Genomic DNA, 23,573 nt, shown 5'->3' with positions numbered 1-23,573 from the left:
GGATTCTACAAACAGTGTAGAGCTGACACTGATCAAAACTGCTGCCACGCTTCACAAGTTGCACAAACCCCTGGTGAACAGGAAAACCTCGCCACTAGAGATAACATCTGTTTTGCATTTGAAATCTTCCCCTTGTTGGAAAAAACACATATAATTGTTCTGTTTGACTTTCAACTTTACACACAGGAAAGAGTCTGTCATACGAGATCCACCATGTCAATTATAAATTAGTCCATGTGTGCTTTGATGAAGGACATATACACACGGACACACACACACACGCTAAAGTTTACGCGTGATTACTTGCGGCGGTGAATTGTTCTCTCGTGTTCAGTATGGCTACAATTAGATCACAATCACACACAAACCTGAACAAACAGTGTTACATAAAACACAACACTCTGTGCCTGACAACACACACACACACGCACACACACACTGTATGTTTGAACAGCCATCTTTGTGAGGACACTTATGGAATTAGAGTCGTGTAAATATTTTCAAACGCCACTTGATGAACCAGGCAAACAAAAATGAACCACAAAATCGAAATGCACGAATTGCAAATAAAATATCGATTTAATTATTCAAAAATATTGTTTTTTATTTGTTTGAAAATACACTTTTTGTTTCCAATGGTCAGATTTTTTTTTAACTCCGCCATGGTTATTTATTTGTGATTCTGACCATGGGCGGGCCTTAGGAAGCTTCCTGCTGATTAGCTACTGAGTTTTGAAGTGACAGCTCAATGGACCAGAGGTAGTCACAGACTTGGACTCACTGTCCGTCTTACAATTGTTTTGTCCAATGTCGACGGACAGCGAGTCCAAGCCTGTGACTACTTGAATTATTAAATTTATTATTTGCGTGTATTTTCTATTTTTGTGGTTCATTTTTCACTTCTTCGTTTGAAAATATTAACACAAATATGTGTTATAATGCCATAGACTCCTAATACTAACCCCAAATGCCAAAACCTATAGGTTTTAACCTCTAAACAGCACAGGTATGACATAGGAACATAAGGACTGGCCATAGAACTCCATCCTGTAGTTTGCATGTGGTCCTCATAAAGATATATATACAAGTACACACACAAAATTGCCCACGCTTAATATCAAAAAACATTCTTCCTGATTTCTGTGTTACCTCCCTTTTTTAATGATGCCTGTTACCAGTGGTATGTGCACTACGCAAAGATGATCTATATTTAAAAATACCACCAGGCTTAACCCTGTCACATTAAACACATAGTCAGGAATGTGTGTATTCTAGTTGTCTTTTAAGTAGCACGAGTGCAAAATAGTGGAATTTTCCTGATCTGTATAGTTACACACGTCCGATAATGCCTTGTGGATAAGAGTGCACAGTCAGAATTGGTAATTACAACCCTGCGTCCGTCCACAGCGATTAGGTAATGCTGCTTCAGCCGTGTTTCATGGGTGTTTGTATCAGACCGTCAAACATTCGCATCAGTCATCAGCACCACCTTCGTCTCGTCCTCTCTCTCTTGCTCCACCTCTCACTTATGCCTCATGTTTACATTTTTTTCTGGATTTTTGTTTTTTGAGGTTTAGGCGTCAGCACAAACACAATCCTCTGTGTCAGATATATAATGGGAAAACTGTAAAAAAAATAAAAATAATAATAGCCCACTGACAATGTTTGTTACTGTTTCAAATTACCGCATTTGAAATTCCACACAGAGACAGAGAGCAGCAGGTCAAAGGTCTAATTAGAACCAGGTGGCGTGTCAACGCGTGCAATGTCTGTGACAGATGTTAGTTTAGGTTTGCTGTTTTTTATCCTTATGACAGATTCACCTCAGCTCACTGCACTGCAGTATTTTATAAATAGTTGTATTTAAGCACAAACAGTGACTGTGCTTCAAGTGTAGAATAATAACAGAGTAATAACAAAAGGGATCAAAACGAACCTAATCATTCGCTCCTATTCAGACGAGACATGTTTTGTATTTTGTCCGTGTGTAGATGTCGCCGTCTCTGTGAAACCACACAGAGACATGAGCTCACTGATCTCAGGTGATGGTTAAGTCCCGTCCTTAATGTCAGTGTTGTCCCGTTGACTCCAGGACGTTTCAGTCACGGCATTTGTCATTTTTAGCACGCGACCATGACCACGACCATTTTCTAACATTTTTAACTCTCTGTGTTGATCCTGCTTCTAAATTGTGTTTTGACACACACACAAAAAAAATTAAAAAATAATAAATAAAAATACATTTTGTTTAGACACGTAATCTTTTTAACATCCAAAATTATATAATTGAACTAATTTTCATGACATCATATAACAGGCTAAAATGTTAAGACAGTGATAACGCGTCCTCTTTCGTTGCATCTCGTGAGTTAATGTTCTTGGGCAAGTACAACAACAGTACGATAATGTTAGAGTTCTTAACTTCTACATCTTTATGCAATTAAATTCAAAGGTGAACATTTAACCCGCTAGAAAATGTTGAAATCTACGTTAATAGGCAATAAATTGTAGCTGTTTTATGTGGTCGAAACATGTCATGGTCATCAAAAAAAAAAAAAAAAATATTTTTTTCTTTCTCTTCCAAGTTACGTTTGGTATTACTTTACCTGAACTGGAAAAGCCTGGCTGTTTTTGGCCAGGTCTCCCTGCTAAAAGAATGATCTATCTCTCAGGGGGGTTTTCTGGTTCAATAATACATATTTATTCTTCAATCAGTTGTGTGAGCACAGAATGCAGCATAGATAACACACAGTTTGGTGTGCACTCATCCCTGTTTAATCCATTGTCCTGCAAAACCAAACAGTTTTTTTTTTTACTCTACATTTGTGTACAAAGTAAACATAATGCAGAGGACATCTGAGAGCCGGAAAGACTACAGTTACGCAAACGTCCTCATCTGAGCTTCAACACAAATAACACAGGAAACATGCCTGTGAAAGCCAGTCATATGGGCTAAGTCATTCATCAAGGCACATGTTCCTGACTCTTGCTTGGCTTGTAGAGACTGGTCCTCTTGAGGTTATGGAACATTAACACACCCCGCAGATCAGAATGAATCATGCCAGAACAATAAAATATCTCAACACGGTGAAGCTGTCGTACCTGTGGGAACGTCACTGTGCAGAACACTAAATACACATAACATGGTGGAAGTGTGTTTGTTTCTTACCTTAAGGAGTTGCTGTGTACAGTGGGAGTGAGATCTGAACCCAGTGTGAAGAAGCACAGCAGGAGACAGGGAAGAAGGGCACAGACAGACAGAGAGACAGACAGAGAGAGCAAAGGAGTGAGTTGTGAGAGGGAGATATCTAAAGAGTGACTGGCCCACAGGAACAGAAGTGTGGTACCCCAACAAAACAGAGTGAAGGAGAGAGAGAATGAACATGGGCGGGGCTAAGTATACAAACTCCAGTTTTCACCACTCCCAGCAGACCAGTGCAAAAGATCAGCCGGTGACTGATGCAGCCACTCTGTTCCTTCTCTCTCTCTCTCTCTCTCTCTCTCTCTCTCTTTCTCTGTCTTATGATTAAGCATACAGTAGACGTTTCTGTGAGTATGCATGAAATGACGTGAGCAAGAGGAAGAGCACAGGCTTGTGAGTTAATTGATGTAATCAATAAAATAAAGTGCAGCCTGCTGCAGTCAGCTCTTATACGATAGGTCTGGAGTGAAGGACAATGGCATGGCACGTGCATGTGTAGCACATTTCAGCAGCAAGGCAATGCAAGTTGTGGCGGCAGATTCTGGTTTGAAGAATTACTGTCAGTCGAGCTGCATTCAAAGGTTTATTCGTCAAAAGTCATATATGAAAAAAGGGTGCATGCAGAGAGATCTCTGTCTGTCTAGAGAAAGTTACACTTTTTATATTGTCAGACCCAGACAAGCTGTCACTTCTGCATTTAAGTCATATCCTGTTATTGAGAAGATTTTATGGAAGTAAAAGTGAAAAAATCAAGCAGGTTGGCTATCTTAGCAACTCGTGATGCTCATACAGTAGTCTGGCTGTCATAGCAACGGACTCGTGATACATAGGACAAGGGGATGTGTACCCTTTTTGCCAGACATGACAGCAAAGCCAGTGAATTTCCATTACAAAGTGTTTCACCTACAATATATAAGACAGAATGTCAATGAAAAAAAGACTAAGATATCTTATCAATTTATATCTATTTTATATAGAAAGAGTAAATGTTACAGTACAGTGAGACCAGTCCCGTCTTGGTCTCAAACATATCTGGATTCCAAATTAAGAACCACAACTTATATATTTATACAAATAACGACTGTGATTGGATATTATAAGTCATTTGTGGTTAAAATGTTTTGTCACCATAAACGGCTTCTACTCCAAGTAAAATTGAGTTAATTGAATCGACATGTTGAGAAGCTTCAGTGCTTGGCAAATTTTTTTTTTTGCCAAAACCATTTTTTTTTTAAAGAATGTTGGTCCAAATTTGACAAAAACGTCATACTATACTATGTTGTCCAAAATTTTACAACTTTTTCTAAAAAAAAATTTTTTGATCAAAATTTGACAAAAACGTCTTACTATACTATGTCGTCCAAAATTAAACAATTTCGTCATTCTATTCTATGTCGTCCAAAATGTGATCATTTTTGGAAAAAAAAAATGATGGTGCAAAATTTGACAAAAAAACGTCAACTATGTCGTCAAAAATGTGACCTTTTTTCGAAAAAAAACTGTTTGGTCCAAAATTTGACAAAAACGTCATACTACTATGTCGTTCAAAATTCAACAATTTTTATGAAAAACATTTTTTGGTCTAAAAAAAGCGTCATATGTCGTCCGAAATTTGACTAAAATGTAATACTATATCATCCAACTTTGATAACTTTTGAGGAAAAAAACATTTGGTCCAAATCTTGACAAAAACGTCATACTATACTATGTAGTACATTATACTATAGTATGTCGTCCAAAATGTGACCATTTTTTGAAAAACAAAATTTGGTCCAAAATTTGACAAAAACGACATACTATACTATGTAGTACATCATACTATACTATGTCGTCCAAAATGTGACCATTTTAAAAAAAAAAAGATTGGTCCAAAATTTGACAAAAACGACATACTATACTATGTCGTCCAAAATCTGACAATTTTTTTGGAAAACAGTTTTTTGGTCCAAAACTTGACAAAAACGTCATACTATACTATGTAGTACGTCATACTATAGTATGTCATCCAAAATGTGACAATTTTTTGAAAAAAAAATTGCTCCAAAATTTGACAAAAACGACATACTATACTATGTCGTCCAAAATCTGACAATTTTTTTAAAATTAGTTTTTTTGTCCAAAACTTGACAAAAACGTCATACTATACTATGTCGTCCAAAATGTGACCATTTTAAAAAAAAAAAAATTGGTCCAAAATTTGACAAAAAAAACGACATACTATACTATGTCGTCCAAAATCTGACAATTTTTTTGAAATCAGTTTTTTGGTCCATAACTTGACAAAAACGTCATACTATACTATGTAGTACATCATACTATACTATGTCGTCCAAAATGTACGGTGGCCCTGAGGTGCAAAACACAAACGCAAATCAAAAACACAAACGCAAATCAAAAAACACAAGCGCAAATCAAAAACATGAACTCAAAACGGAAACACAAATCACACAACACAAACACAAAAGCAGAAAACACGAAAACATTAACTCACAACGCGAACACAAAAGCAGAAAACACAAAAACATTAACTGACAACACAAACACCAAAGCAGAAAACATGTAAACATAAAGTCACTATAGCTCACTTGGTAGAGCAGCCGTCTCAAGTAGAGTGCACACTACAGAGAGCTACAGTTCGAATCATGCCCCAAGCAGAAAACACAAACCCCAAAGCGTTTAACACAACAACAGGAACGTCATACTTTACTATGTAGTACCTCATACTATACTATGTCGTCCAAAATCTGACCATTTTTTGAAAAAAAACATTGGTCCAAAATTTAACAAAAACCACATACTATACTATGTCGTCCAAAATCTGACAATTTTTTTTAAATTAGTTTTTTGGTCCAAAACTTGACAAAAACGTCATACTATACTATGTCGTCCAAAATGTGACAATTATTTGAACAAAAAAAAGTTGGTCCAAAATTTGACAAAAACGACATACTATACTATGTCGTCCAAAATCTGACAATTTTTTTGGAAAACAGTTTTTTGGTCCAAAACTTGACAAAAACGTCATACAATACTATGTAGTACATCATACTATACAATGTCGTCTGAAATGTGACCATTTTTTGAAAAAGAAATTTGGTCCAAAATTTGACAAAAAACGACATACTATACTATGTCGTCCAAAATCTGACAATTTTTTTGAAATCAGTTTTTTGGTCCATAACTTGACAAAAACGTCATACTATACTATGTAGTACATCATACTATACTATGTCGTCCAAAATGTACGGTGGCCCTGAGGTGCAAAACACAAACGCAAATCAAAAACACAAACGCAAATCAAAAAACACAAGCGCAAATCAAAAACACAAAAACATGAACTCAAAACGGAAACACAAATCACACAACACAAACACAAAAGCAGAAAACACGAAAACATTAACTCACAACGCGAACACAAAAGCAGAAAACACAAAAACATTAACTGACAACACAAACACCAAAGCAGAAAACATGTAAACATAAAGTCACTATAGCTCACTTGGTAGAGCAGCCGTCTCAAGTAGAAGTGCACACTACAGAGAGCTACAGTTCGAATCATGCCCCAAGCAGAAAACACAAACCCCAAAGCGTTTAACACAACAACAGGAACGTCATACTTTACTATGTAGTACCTCATACTATACTATGTCGTCCAAAATCTGACCATTTTTTGAAAAAAAACATTGGTCCAAAATTTAACAAAAACCACATACTATACTATGTCGTCCAAAATCTGACAATTTTTTTTAAATTAGTTTTTTGGTCCAAAACTTGACAAAAACGTCATACTATACTATGTCGTCCAAAATGTGACAATTATTTGAACAAAAAAAAGTTGGTCCAAAATTTGACAAAAACGACATACTATACTATGTCGTCCAAAATCTGACAATTTTTTTGGAAAACAGTTTTTTGGTCCAAAACTTGACAAAAACGTCATACAATACTATGTAGTACATCATACTATACAATGTCGTCTGAAATGTGACCATTTTTTGAAAAAGAAATTTGGTCCAAAATTTGACAAAAAACGACATACTATACTATGTCGTCCAAAATCTGACAATTTTTTGAAAATCATTTTTATGGTCCAAAACTTGACAAAAACGTCATACTATACTATGAAGTACGTCATACTATACTATGTCGTCCAACATGTGACCATTTTTTTTTATTAGTTTTTTGGTCCAAAGCTTGACAAAAACGTCATACTATACTATGTCGTCCAAAATGTGACCATTTTTTGAAAAAAAAAATTGGTCCAAAATTTGACAAAAAAAACGACATACTATACTATGTCGTCCAAAATCTGACAATTTTTTTGAAATCAGTTTTTTGGTCCATAACTTGACAAAAACGTCATACTATACTATGTAGTACATCATACTATACTATGTCGTCCAAAATGTACGGTGGCCCTGAGGTGCAAAACACAAACGCAAATCAAAAACACAAACGCAAATCAAAAAACACAAGCGCAAATCAAAAACACAAAAACATGAACTCAAAACGGAAACACAAATCACACAACACAAACACAAAAGCAGAAAACACGAAAACATTAACTCACAACGCGAACACAAAAGCAGAAAACACAAAAACATTAACTGACAACACAAACACCAAAGCAGAAAACATGTAAACATAAAGTCACTATAGCTCACTTGGTAGAGCAGCCGTCTCAAGTAGAAGTGCACACTACAGAGAGCTACAGTTCGAATCATGCCCCAAGCAGAAAACACAAACCCCAAAGCGTTTAACACAACAACAGGAACGTCATACTTTACTATGTAGTACCTCATACTATACTATGTCGTCCAAAATCTGACCATTTTTTGAAAAAAAATAATGTGTTCCAAAATTTAACAAAAACCACATACTATACTATGTCGTCCAAAATCTGACAATTTTTTTTAAATGAGTTTTTTGGTCCAAAACTTGACAAAAACGTCATACTATACTATGTAGTACGTCATACTATACTATGTCGTCCAACATGTGACCATTTTTTTTTTATTAGTTTTTTGGTCCAAAACTTGACAAAAACGTCATACTATACTATGTCGTCCAAAATGTGACAATTTTTTGAAAAAAAAAAGTTGGTCCAAAATTTGACAAAAACGACATACTACACTATGTCGTCCAAAATCTGACAATTTTTTTGGAAAACAGTTTTTTGGTCCAAAACTTGACAAAAACGTCATACAATACTATGTAGTACATCATACTATACTATGTCGTCTGAAATGTGACCATTTTTTGAAAAAGAAATTTGGTCCAAAATTTGACAAAAAACGACATACTATACTATGTCGTCCAAAATCTGACAATTTTTTGAAAATCATTTTTATGGTCCAAAACTTGACAAAAACGTCATACTATACTATGAAGTACGTCATACTATACTATGTCGTCCATCATGTGACCATTTTTTTTTTATTAGTTTTTTGGTCCAAAGCTTGACAAAAACGTCATACTATACTATGTCGTACAAAATGTGACCATTTTTTGAAAAAAAAAATTGGTCCAAAATTTGACAAAAACGACATACTATACTATGTCGTCCAAAATCTGACAATTTTTTTTAAATAAGTTTTTTGGTCCAAAACTTGACAAAAACGTCATACTATACTATGTAGTACGTCATACTATACTATGTCGTCTGAAATGTGACCATTTTATGAAATAGAAATTTGGTCCAAAATTTGACAAAAACGACATACTATACTATGTCGTCCAAAATCTGACAATTTTTGGAAAATCATTTTTATGGTCCAAAACTTGACAAAAACGTCATACTATACTATGTAGTACGTCATACTATACTATGTCGTCTGAAATGTGACCATTTTATGAAAAAGAAATTTGGTCCAAAATTTGACAAAAACGACATACTATACTATGTCGTCCAAAATCGGACAATTTTTGGAAAATCATTTTTATGGTCCAAAACTTGACAAAAACGTCATACTATACTATGTAGCACGTCATACTATACTATGTCGTCTGAAATGTGACCATTTTATGAAAAAGAAATTTGGTACAAAATTTGACAAAAACGACATACTTTACTATGTCGTTTTTGATTCTGACAATTTTTTTGAAAAATGTTTTTGGTCCAAAACTTGACAAAAACGTCACACTATACTATGCAGTATGTCACACTATACTATGTCGTCCAAAATGTGACCATTTTTGGAGAAAAAACAATTTGGTTCAAAATTGGACAAAAACGACATACGTCCAAAAAGTGATCTTTTTTTATATATATATATATATTTGTTTGGGCCTTTTTACCTTTAATGATAGTATAGTGGAGAGAAACAGGAAACGGGGGACAGAGAGATGGTGGATGACACACAGGAAAGACCGCTTGGTGCAGGATTCGAACCAGGGTCACCTGCAGCGAGGACTTCAGCTTCAGCATATGGGGTAGATGCTCTACCAAGTGAGCCACCGCTGCCCCCAGAATCTGGTCCAAAACTTGACGAAAACGTCACACTATACTATGTAGTACGTCATACTATACTATGTCTCCAAAATGTGACCATTTTTGGAGAAAAAAACATTTGGTCCAAAATTGGACAAAAACGACATACTATACTATGTCGTCCAAAATCTGACCAGTTTTTTGAAAAACGTTTTTTTGGTCCAAAACTTGACAAAAACGTCACACTATACTATGTAGTACCTCATACTATACTATATCTCCAAAATGTGACCATTTTTGGAGAAAAAAAATTGCTCCAAAATTTGACAAAAACGACATACTATACTGTCGTCCAAAATCTGACAACTTTTTTTGGAAAACAGTTTTTTGGTCCAAAACTTGACAAAAACGTCATACTATACTATGTAGTACGTCATACTATACTATGTCGTCTGAAATGTGACCATTTTTATGAAAAAGAAATTTTGTCCAAAATTTGACAAAAACGACATACTATACTATGTCGTCCAAAATCTGACAATTTTTTTTTTATTAGTTTTTTGGTCCAAAACTTGACAAAAACGTCACACTTTACTATGTAGTACGTCATACTATACTATATCTCCAAAATGTGACCATTTTTGGAGAAAAAAAATTTGGTCCAAAATTGGACAAAAACGACATACTATACTATGTCGTTTTTGATTCTGACAATTTTTTTGAAAAACGTTTTTTTGGTCCAAAACTTGACAAAAACGTCACACTATACTATGCAGTACGTCATACTATACTATGTCTCTAAAATGTGACCATTTTTGGAGAAAAAAAATTTGGTCCAAAATTGGACAAAAACGACATACTATACTATGTCGTTTTTGATTCTGACAATTTTTTTGAACAACGTTTTTTTGGTCCAAAACTTGACGAAAACGTCACACTATACTATGCAGTACGTCATACTATACTATGTCTCTAAAATGTGACCATTTTTGGAGAAAAAAAATTTGGTCCAAAGTTGGACAAAAACGACATACTATACTATGTCGGCCAAAATCTGACAATTTTTTTTTTATTAGTTTTTTGGTCCAAAACTTGACAAAAACGTCACACTATACTATGTAGTACCTCATACTATACTATATCTCCAAAATGTGACCATTTTTGGAGAAAAAAAATTTGGTCCAAAATTGGACAAAAACGACATATGTCGTCCAAAAAGCGATCTTTTTTTATATATATATATTTGTTTGGGCCTTTTTACCTTTAATGATAGTATAGTGGAGAGAGACAGGAAACGGGAGACGGTGGATGACACACAGGAAAGACCACTTGGTGCAGGATTCGAACCAGGATCACCTGCAGCGAGGACTTCAGTTTCAGCATATGGGGTAGATGCTCTACCAAGTGAGCCACCGCTGACCCCAGAATCTGGTCCAAAACTTGACGAAAACGTCACACTATACTATGAAGTACGTCATACAATACTATGTCTCCAAAATGTGACCATTTTTGGAGAAAAAAACATTTGGTCCAAAATTGGACAAAAACGACGTACTATACTATGTCGTCCAAAATCTGACCAGTTTTTTGAAAAACGTTTTTTTGGTCCAAAACTTGACGAAAACGTCACACTATACTATGCAGTACGTCATACTATACTATGTCTCTAAAATGTGACCATTTTTGGAGAAAAAAAATTTGGTCCAAAGTTGGACAAAAACGACATACTATATATACTATGTCGTCCAAAATCTGAAAAAAAAAAATTTATTCGTTTTTTGGTTCAAAACTTGACAAAAACGTCATACTATACTATGTAGTACGTCATACTATACTATGTCATCCAAAATGTGACCATTTTTTGAAAAAAAAGAATTGCTCCAAAATTTGACAAAAACGACATACTATACTATGTCGTCCAAAATCTGACAACTTTTTTTGGAAAACAGTTTTTTGGTCCAAAACTTGACAAAAACGTCATACTATACTATGTAGTACCTCATACTATACTATATCTCCAAAATGTGACCATTTTTGGAGAAAAAAAATTTGGTCCAAAATTGGACAAAAACGACATACTATACTATGTCGTTTTAGATTCTGACAATTTTTTTGAAAAACGTTTTTTTGGTCCAAAACTTGACAAAAACGTCACACTATACTATGTAGTACCTCATACTATACTATGTCGTCTGAAGTGTGACCATTTAATGAAAAATAAATTTGGTCCAAAATTTGACAAAAACGACATACTATACTATGTCGTCCAAAATCGGACAATTTTTTGAAAAATCATTTTTATGGTCCAAAACTTGACAAAAACGTCATACTATACTATGTAGTACGTCATACTATACTATGTCGTCTGAAATGTGACCTTTTCATGAAAAAGAAATTTGGTCCAAAATTTGACAAAAACGACATATATACTATGTCGTCCAAAATCTGACAATTTTTTGAAAATCATTTTTATTGTCCAAAACTTGACAAAAACGTCATACTATACTATGTAGTACCTCATACTATACTATGTCGTCTGAAATGTGACCATTTCATGAAAAAGAAATTTGGTCCAAAATCTGACAATTTTTTGAAAATCATTTTTATGGTCCAAAACTTGACAAAAACGTCATACTATACTATGTAGTACGTCATACTATACAATGTCGTCTGACATGTGACCATTTTTATGAAAAATAAATTTTGTCCAAAATTTGACAAAAACGACATACTATACTATGTCGTCCAAAATCTGACCAGTTTTTTGAAAAACGTTTTTTTGGTCCAAAACTTGACAAAAACGTCACTCTATACTATGTAGTACCTCATACTATACTATATCTCCAAAATGTGACCATTTTTATGAAAAAGAAATTTTGTCCAAAATTTGACAAAAACGACATACTATACTATGTCGTCCAAAATCTGACAATTTTTTGAAAATCATTTTTATGGTCCAAAACTTGACAAAAACGTCATACTATACTATGTAGTACGTCATACTATACTATATCGTCTGAAATGTGACCATTTTATGAAAAAGAAATTTGGTCCAAAATTTGACAAAAACAACATACTATACTATGTCGTCCAAAATCTGACAATTTTTTTTTTATTAGTTTTTTGGTCCAAAACTTGACAAAAACGTCACACTTTACTATGTAGTACCTCATACTATACTATATCTCCAAAATGTGACCATTTTTGGAGAAAAAAAAATTGGTCCAAAATTGGACAAAAACGACATACTATACTATGTCGTTTTTGATTCTGACAATTTTTTTGAAAAACGTTTTTTTGGTCCAAAACTTGACAAAAACGTCACACTATACTATGTAGTACCTCATACTATACTATATCTCCAAAATGTGACCATTTTTGGAGAAAAAAAAGTTTGGTCCAAAATTTGACAAAAACGACATACTATACTATGTCGTTTTTGATTCTGACAATTTTTTTGAAAAACGTTTTTTTGGTCCAAAACTTGACAAAAACGTCACACTATACTATGCAGTACGTCATACTATACTATGTCTCTAAAATGTGACCACTTTTGGAGAGAAAAAATTTGGTCCAAAATTGGACAAAAACGACATACTATACTATGTCGTCCAAAATCTGAAAAAAAAAAATTTGTTCGTTTTTTGGTTCAAAACTTGACAAAAACGTCATACTATACTATGTAGTACGTCATACTATACTATGTCATCCAAAATGTGACCATTTTTTGAAAAAAAAGAATTGCTCCAAAATTTGACAAAAACGACATACTATACTATGTCGTCCAAAATCTGACAACTTTTTTTGGAAAACAGTTTTTTGGTCCAAAACTTGACAAAAACGTCATACTATACTATGTAGTACCTCATACTATACTATATCTCCAAAATGTGACCATTTTTGTAGAAAAAAAACTTTGGTCCAAAATTGGACAAAAACGACATACTATACTATGTCGTTTTTGATTCTGACAATTTTTTTGAAAAACGTTTTTTTGGTCCAAAACTTGACAAAAACGTCACACTATACTATGTAGTACCTCATACTATACTATGTCGTCTGAAGTGTGACCATTTTATGAAAAAGAAATTTGGTCCAAAATTTGACAAAAACGACATACTATACTATGTCGTCCAAAATCGGACAATTTTTTGAAAAATCATTTTTAATTGTCCAAAACTTGACAAAAACGTCATACTATACTATGTAGTACGTCATACTATACTATGTCGTCTGAAATGTGACCATTTTTTGAAAAAGAAATTTGGTCCAAAATTTGACAAAAAACGACATACTATACTATGTCGGCCAAAATCTGACAATTTTTTTTTTATTAGTTTTTTGGTCCAAAACTTGACAAAAACGTCACACTATACTATGTAGTACCTCATACTATACTATATCTCCAAAATGTGACCATTTTTGGAGAAAAAAAAGTTTGGTCCAAAATTGGACAAAAACGACATACTATACTATGTCGTTTTTGATTCTGACAATTTCTTTGAAAAACGTTTTTTTGGTCCAAAACTTGACAAAAACGTCACACTATACTATGCAGTACGTCATACTATACTATGTCTCTAAAATGTGACCATTTTTGGAGAAAAAAAATTTGGTCCAAAATTGGACAAAAACGACATACTATACTATGTCGTCCAAAAAGTGATCTTTTTTTATATATATATATATATATTTGTTTGGGCCTTTTTACCTTTAATGATAGTACAGTGGAAAGAGACATGAAACTGGAGACAGAGAGATGGTGATGACACACAGGAAAGACCCCTTTGTGCAGGATTCGAACCAGGATCACCTGCAGCGAGGACTTCAGCTTCAGCATATGGGGTAGATGCTCTACCAAGTGAGCCACCACTGCCCGCAGAATCTGGTCCAAAACTTGACGAAAACGTCACACTATACTATGTAGTACGTCACACTATACAATGTCTCCAAAATGTGACCATTTTTGGAGAAAAAAACATTTGGTCCAAAATTGGACAAAAACGACATACTATACTATGTCGTCCAAAATCTGACCAGTTTTTTGAAAAAGTTTTTTTGGTCCAAAACTTGACAAAAACATCACACTATACTATGTAGTACCTCATACTATACTATATCTCCAAAATGTGACCATTTTTGGAGAAAAAAAATTGCTCCAAAATTTGACAAAAACGACATACTATACTATGTCGTCCAAAATCTGACAACTTTTTTTGGAAAACAGTTTTTTGGTCCAAAACTTGACAAAAACGTCATACTATACTATGTAGTACGTCATACTATACTATGTCGTCTGAAATGTGACCATTTTTATGAAAAATAAATTTTGTCCAAAATTTGACAAAAACGACATACTATACTATGTCGTCCAAAATCTGACAATTTTTTGAAAATCATTTTTATGGTCCAAAACTTGACAAAAACGTCATACAATACTATGTAGTACATCATACTATACTATGTCGTCTGAAATGTGACCATTTTTTGAAAAAGAAATTTGGTCCAAAATTTGACAAAAACGACATACTATACTATGTCGTCCAAAATCTAACAATTTTTTGAAAATCATTTTTATGGTCCAAAACTTGACAAAAACGTCATACTATACTATGTAGTACCTCATACTATACTATATCTCCAAAATGTGACCATTTTTGGAGAAAAAAAAGTTTGGTCCAAAATTGGACAAAAACGACATACTATACTATGTCGTTTTTGATTCTGACAATTTTTTTGAAAAACGTTTTTTTGGTCCAAAACTTGACAAAAACGTCACACTATACTATGCAGTACGTCATACTATACTATGTCTCTAAAATGTGACCATTTTTGGAGAAGAAAAATTTGTTCCAAAATTGGACAAAAACGACATACTATACTATGTCGTCCAAAATCTGAAATTTTTTTTTAGTATAGTAATACTATACTATGTAGTACATCATACTATACTATGTCGTCTGAAATGTGACCATTTTATGAAAAAGAAATTTGGTCCAAAATTTGACAAAAACGACATACTATACTATGTCGTCCAAAATCTGACAATTTTTTGAAAATCATTTTTATGGTCCAAAACTTGACAAAAACGTCATACAATACTATGTAGTACATCATACTATACTATGTCGTCTGAAATGTGACCATTTTTGGAGAAAAAAAATTTGGTCCAAAATTGGACAAAAACGACATACTATACTATGTCGTTTTTGATTCTGACAATTTTTTTGAAAAACGTTTCTTTGTTCCAAAACTTGACAAAAACGTCACACTATACTATGCAGTACGTCATACTATACTATGTCTCCAAAATGTGACCATTTTTGGAGAAAAAAAAGTTTGGTCCAAAACTTGACAAAAACGTCACACTATACTATGTAGTACCTCATACTATACTATATCTCCAAAATGTGACCATTTTTGGAGAAAAAAAAATTGATCCAAAATTTGACAAAAACGACATACTATACTATGTCGTCCAAAATCTGACAATTTTTTTGGAAAACAGTTCTTTGGTCCAAAACTTGACAAAGACGTCATACTATACTATGTAGTACGTCGTACTATACTATGTCGTCTGAAATGTGACCATTTTATGAAAAAGAAATTTGGTCCAAAATTTGACAAAAATGACATACTATACTATGTCGTCCAAAATCGGACAATTTTTTGAAAATCATTTTATTGGTCCAAAACTTGACAAAAACGTCATACTATACTATGTAGTACGTCATACTATACTATGTCATCTGAAATGTGACCATTTTATGAAAAAGAAATTTGGTCCAAAATTTGACAAAAACGACATACTATATACTATGTCGTCCAAAATCGGACAATTTTTTGAAAAATCATTTTTATGGTCCAAAACTTGACAAAAACGTCACACTATACTATGTAGTACGTCTTACTATACTATGTCGTCCAAAATGTGACCATTTTTTGAAAAAAAAAATTGGTCCAAAATTTGACAAAAACGACATACTATACTATGTCGTCCAAAATCTGACAATTTTTTTGGAAAACAGTTTTTTGGTCCAAAACTTGACAAAAACGTCATACTATACTATGTAGTACGTCATACTATACTATGTCGTCTGAAATGTGACCATTTTATGAAAAAGAAATTTGGTCCAAAATTTGACAAAAATGACATACTATACTATGTCGTCCAAAATCGGACAATTTTTTGAAAATCATTTTATTGGTCCAAAACTTGACAAAAACGTCATACTATACTATGTAGTACGTCATACTATACTATGTCGTCTGAAATGTGACCATTTTATGAAAAAGAAATTTGGTCCAAAATTTGACAAAAACGACATACTATATACTATGTCGTCCAAAATCTGACAATTTTTTGAAAATCATTTTTATGGTCCAAAACTTGACAAAAACGTCATACTATACTATGTAGTACGTCTTACTATACTATGTCGTCCAAAATGTGACCATTTTTTGAAAAAAAATTGGTCCAAAATTTGACAAAAACGACATACTATACTATGTCGTCCAAAATCTGACAATTTTTTTGGAAAACAGTTTTTTGGTCCAAAACTTGACAAAAACGTCATTCAATACTATGTAGTACATCATACTATACTATGTCGTCTGAAATTTGACCATTTTTTGAAAAAGAAATTTGGTCCAAAATTTGACAAAAAACGACATACTATACTATGTCGTCCAAAATCTGACAATTTTTTGAAAATCATTTTTATGGTCCAAAACTTGACAAAAACGTCATACTATACTATGTAGTACGTCTTACTATACTATGTCGTCCAAAATGTGACCATTTTTTGAAAAAAAAATTGGTCCAAAATTTGACAAAAACGACATACTATACTATGTCATCCAAAATCTGACAATTTTTTTGGAAAACAGTTTTTTGGTCCAAAACTTGACAAAAACGTCATTCAATACTATGTAGTACATCATACTATACTATGTCGTCTGAAATTTGACCATTTTTTGAAAAAGAAATTTGGTCCAAAATTTGACAAAAAACGACATACTATACTATGTCGTCCAAAATCTGACAATTTTTTGAAAATCATTTTTATGGTCCAAAACTTGACAAAAACGTCATACTATACTATGTCGTACGTCATACTATACTATGTCGTCTGAAATGTGACCATTTTATGAAAAAGAAATTTGGTCCAAAATTTGACAAAAACGTCATACTATACTATGTCGTCTGAAATGTGACCATTTTATGAAAAAGAAATTTGGTCCAAAATTTGACAAAAACGTCATACTATACTATGTCGTCCAAAATCTGACAATTTATTAAAATTAGTTTTTTGGTCCAAAACTTGACAAAAACGTCATACTATACTATGTAGTACGTCATACTATACTATGTCGTCTGAAATGTGACCATTTTATGAAAAAGAAATTTGGTCCAAAATTTGACAAAAACGACATACTATACTATGTCGTTTTTGATTCTGACAATTTTTTTGAAAAACGTTTCTTTGGTCCAAAACTTGACAAAAACGTCACACTATACTATGCAGTACGTCATACTATAGTATGTCATCCAAAATGTGACAATTTTTTTGGAAAACAGTTTTTTGGTCCAAAACTTGACAAAAACGTCATACTATACCATGTAGTACGTCATACTATAGTATGTCATCCAAAATGTGACCATTTTTTGAAGAAAAAAATTGCTCCAAAATTTAACAAAAACCACATACTATACTATGTCGTCCAAAATCTGACAATTTTTTTAAAATTTGTTTTTTGGTCCAAAACTTGACAGAAACGTCATACTATACTATGTAGTATGTCATACTATACTATGTCATCTGAAATGTGACCATTTTATGAAAAAGAAATTTGGTCCAAAATTTGACAAAAACGACATACTATACTATGTCGTCCAAAATCGGACAATTTTTTGAAAATCATTTTTATGGTCCAAAACTTGACAAAAACGTCATACTATACTATGTAGTACGTCATACTATACTATGTCGTCTGAAATGTGACCATTTTATGAAAAAGAAATTTGGTCCAAAATTTGACAAAAACGACATACAATACTATGTCGTCCAAAATCTGACAATTTTTTTTTTATTAGTTTTTTGGTCCAAAACTTGACAAAAACGTCACACTATACTATGTAGTACCTCATACTATACTATATCTCCAAAATGTGACCATTTTTGGAGAAAAAAAGAATTTGGTCCAAAATTGGACAAAAACGACATACTATACTATGTCGTTTTTGATTCTGACAATTTTTTTGAAAAACGTTTTTTTGGTCCAAAACTTGACAAAAACGTCACACTATACTATGTAGTACCTCATACTATACTATATCTCCAAAATGTGACCATTTTTGGAGAAAAATAAATTTGGTCCAAAATTTGACAAAAACGACATACTATACTATGTCGTCCAAAATCTGACAATTTTTTGAAAATCATTTTTATGGTCCAAAACTTGACAAAAACGTCATACTATACTATGTAGTACGTCATACTATACCATGTCGTCTGAAATGTGACCATTTTATGAAAAATAAATTTGGTCCAAAATTTGACAAAAACGACATACTAAACTATGTCATCCAAAATCTGACAATTTTTTTTTAATTAGTTTTTTGGTCCAAAACTTGACAAAAACGTCACACTATACTATGTAGTACCTCATACTATACTATATCTCCAAAATGTGACCATTTTTGGAGAAAAAAAAGTGGTCCATAATTTGACAAAAACGTCATACTATACTAAGTCGTGCAAAATCTGACAATTTTTTTGGAAAACAGTTTTTTGGTCCAAAACTTGACAAAAACGCCATACTATACTATGTAGTACGTCATACCATACTATGTCGTCCAAATTGTGACAATTTTTTGAAAAAAAAATGTGTTCCAAAATTTGACAAAAACCACATACTATACTATGTCGTCCAAAATCTGACAATTTTTTTTAAATGAGTTTTTTGGTCCAAAACTTGACAAAAGCGTCATAATATACTATGTAGTACGTCAAAGTGTACTATGTCGTCCAAAATGTGACAATTTTTTGAAAAAAAAAATTGGTCCAAAATTTGACAAAAACGACATACTATACTATGTCGTCCAAAATCTGACAATTTTTTTGGAAAACAGTTTTTTGGTCCAAAACTGAACAAAAATGCCATACTATCCTATGTAGTACGTCATACTATACTATGTCGTCTAAAATGTGAAAATTTTTTGAAAAAAAAAATTGGTCCAAAATTTGACAAAAACGACATACTATACTATGTCGTCCAAAATGTGACAATTTCTTGGGAAAACAGTTTTTTGGTCCAAAACTTGACAAAAACGTCATACTATACTATGTCGTCCAAAATCTGACAATTTTTTTTAAATTAGTTTTTTGGTCCAAAACTTGACAAAAACGTCATACTATACTATGTAGTACGTCATACTATACTATGTCGTCCAAAATCTGACAATTTTTTTTAAATCAGTTTTTTGGTCCAAAACTTGACAAAAACGTCATACTATACTATGTAGTACGTCATAGTATACTATGTCGTCCAAAATGTGACCATTTTTTGAAAAACATTTTTATGGTCCAAAACTTGACAAAAACGTCATACTATACTATGTAGTACGTCATACTGTACTATGTCGTCCAAAATGTACGGTGGCCCTGAGGTGCAAAACACAAACGCAAATCAAAAACACAAACGCAAATCAAAAACACAAACGCAAATCAAAAACACAAACGCAAATCAAAAAACACAAGCGCAAATCAAAAACACAAAAACATTAACTCAAAACGGAAACACAAATCACACAATGCGAACACAAAAGCAGAAAACACAAAAACATTAACTGACAACACAAACACCAAAGCAGAAAACATGTAAATATAAAGTCACTATAGCTCACTTGGTAGAGCAGCCGTCTCAAGTAGAAGTGCACACTACAGAGAGCTACAGTTCGAATCATGCCCCAAACAGAAAACACAAACCCCAAAGCGTTTAACACAACAACAAGAACGTCATACTTTACTAGTATTACCTCATACTATACTATGTCATCCAAATGTGACAATTTTTTGGAGAAAATAAATTGGTCCATAATTTGACAAAAACGTCATACTATACTATGTAGTACATCATACTATACTATGTCGTCCAAAATGTGACAATTTTTTGAAAAAAAAATTTGGTCAAAATTTGACAAAAACGTCATACTATACTATGTCTTCCAAAATCTGACAATTTCTTTGAAAAACATCTTTTTGGTCCAAAACTTGATAAAAACGTCATACTATACTATGTAGTACATCATACTATACCATGTCGTCCAAAAGTGACCATTTAAAAATAAAAAGAATCGGTCCAAAATTTGAGAAAAACGACATACTATTCTATGTCGTCCAAAATCTGACAATTTTTTGGTCCAATATTTGACAAAAACGTCATACTATACTATGTAGTAAGTCATACCATACTATGTCGTCCAAAATGTGACCATTTTTTGAAAAAAAAAAATTGGTCCAAAATTTGACAAAAACGTCATACTATACTATGTCGTCCAAAATCTGACAATTTTTTTGAAAAACTATTTTTTTAGTTTAGTATGTCGTCCAAAAGTCACAAAAAAAGTCATAGTTTAACATGAATAATTACAGTAGAATATTTCCTTGTTTTTCTTTCAACAGAACAGGCCCCAGAACAGAGCCTTCTTGTCTTACATCATGTGTGTTTTTTTTGTCAGCTCACACGCTTAATTACCAATAGATATGAAGTACTTCTCGTTCTTCAAATAGGACTTAAACCAGATTAGAAAGTCTCACCCAGTTTTACAGTTTGTCTTGTGTTTTGTTGTGGCTGTCTGTGGAACAACAAAACGGAGGCTGAAAATCCAGTGTTTGGGTGCAGTAATAGTGAGTGTCGACACATTGAAAGGTGCAGTCTGTGTGCAAGATGTGACTCCATGCAAGCGGAAACATTTTAGACAAATTCTGCTGCCAGTTTATGAAAGCAGTGGGAGTAAGATTGGACGATGAAAAGCACAGTATCAAATACTGTTTCAACAGACACACGGATATGTTGATATTTTCACTCACATTTCCATGGTAAGTTCTCACAGATTTAACGATGAGTCATTCATCTGTCTATCAAAGCTGTGCCAACAGAAATCCGGTTGTTTGTTTTGTTCTCATGGGCAGACAATTAAAAGCAATTTGCAGCACTTTCTCAAAACTAAGAACTTGTATAATACCAACATTTCTGTGACACTTTGTGTTGAGACAACTGTTTTTTCCTTGTGTTTTTCTTGTCAGTGTGCTAGGGATTTAGGAAATTTGTTGTTTTTCTTCCTGCATTGGGATCTTACACATTAAAGTTAATTTACTAGTTACAGGAGGTGCCTCTTAAAAAGTGTGTGTTATAAACGATATCATTTGATAATAGCATTTTGGTTAGAAGTGATCCAAAAAAAAACTATAGCGTGACATTTAGTATCTCACATTTTTGGAGGAACCAGTTCATCCAACTTCACAGAAAAAAAAGAGTAGACAGAAGGAGCGTACAGTTATTCAAGTACATAAAGCCAAGTCAGGCTTCTGTTGTGTCATAGTCTGCATGTTCAGTAAATATTGAATGCTCAACGGCAGTAAAGGCTCAAAAATGTTAACATTGAAACCACATGGCAGAAATGTGCATGTACAACAGACTATAATTTTAAAGCAAAAACCATTGCTACTGCATTACTACATACACTTATACACTTCCTCTCACACCCATTCTCCAACCAAAATCAAGGGTCATAAATGAAGGTGTAAAACTAAGCCATGGGTTAACTGCTGTATGTAATGTGTCCCCATTTGCCTGAGCAAACTGAGCCTGGAGCTTCGGGATTCTCTGTGCTAAGATAACCTGGAATGTGAACAACACTCCAGGGTGTGAGGAACCTCGCAGCTGGTCCTTCTTTGTCTCATCTGCACACTTCCTAATATTTTTTATTAGTAGTATTATTATCATCTGACCTATAATGCTGCTGCTCTGCTTCACATTGCTGCTAAGCTGCTTTTTCAATCAAGTGTTTTCCTTTATATTCCAGTATGTGGGTGGTCTTTTATGATGTGGGACATCTACAAAGAAGGCATTGATGGTTCCATTCAAACCGAAATTGCAATGGCCAGTGAATTGGGATATTAGTCCGCATTGTTATCGTTCTAACGTGAGATGTGAAAACCCCTGAATGAAAAGACAGACTCGACATGTCGCAACAGATCAAATAAAAACGAATTAGGATCCCATTTAGGATATACAGTTTTCAAAGTATGTGATGAGTATATGTTGTGTGCTCGTGGAGCGGAGCGGAGCAGAGGGAATGGCCTACGCCTAAGCTTAAGTGATCTCAGCATTCTGGGTCCAGGTGACTGAGCTGCATAAAAATCCACAACCCTCACACAGGAATATTTCGAGTCACTGTGTGCTGTGTGTAGTATTTCAAAACTGTTTTTGTATCATACCTTTGAAAAAAGACAAGACCACTGTATCAAAATGATGGGAAGTGTTGTTCTTTTCTTGTGCTTTATGATTTACAACATAACTCCAGAATGAGAGAAATAAAGATATTTTACTATTGCTGTTATGCTTCCATTTCACCTTTAACTCTACTGCAACATGAAACAAACAAAGCATATTGTAACTGCAATGTTATGACACAACCCTCCCATAAGGGCTATAGCAACTATGGCTGGGGTCAATTTAGAATGTCCATTTAACAATGAGAAAGGAGCATGGGGTGGAAAAAGTACACAAATATTGTACTCAAGTAAAAGTACCAATACTTTGATGAAATATTACTCAAGTAGAAGTAAAAGTAGTTATCTGAAAATGTACTCAAGTAGAAGTAAAAAAGTAGTTCATTTGAAATGTACTTAAAGTAAAAGTTACTTGGTTACT

The sequence above is a fragment of the Microchirus variegatus genome, assembly GCF_963457635.1.
Source record: "Microchirus variegatus genome assembly, chromosome: 1".
Lineage (NCBI taxonomy): Eukaryota > Metazoa > Chordata > Actinopteri > Pleuronectiformes > Soleidae > Microchirus > Microchirus variegatus.
The sequence above is the reverse complement of the archived record's forward strand: the minus strand, read 5'-3'. Positions refer to the sequence as shown.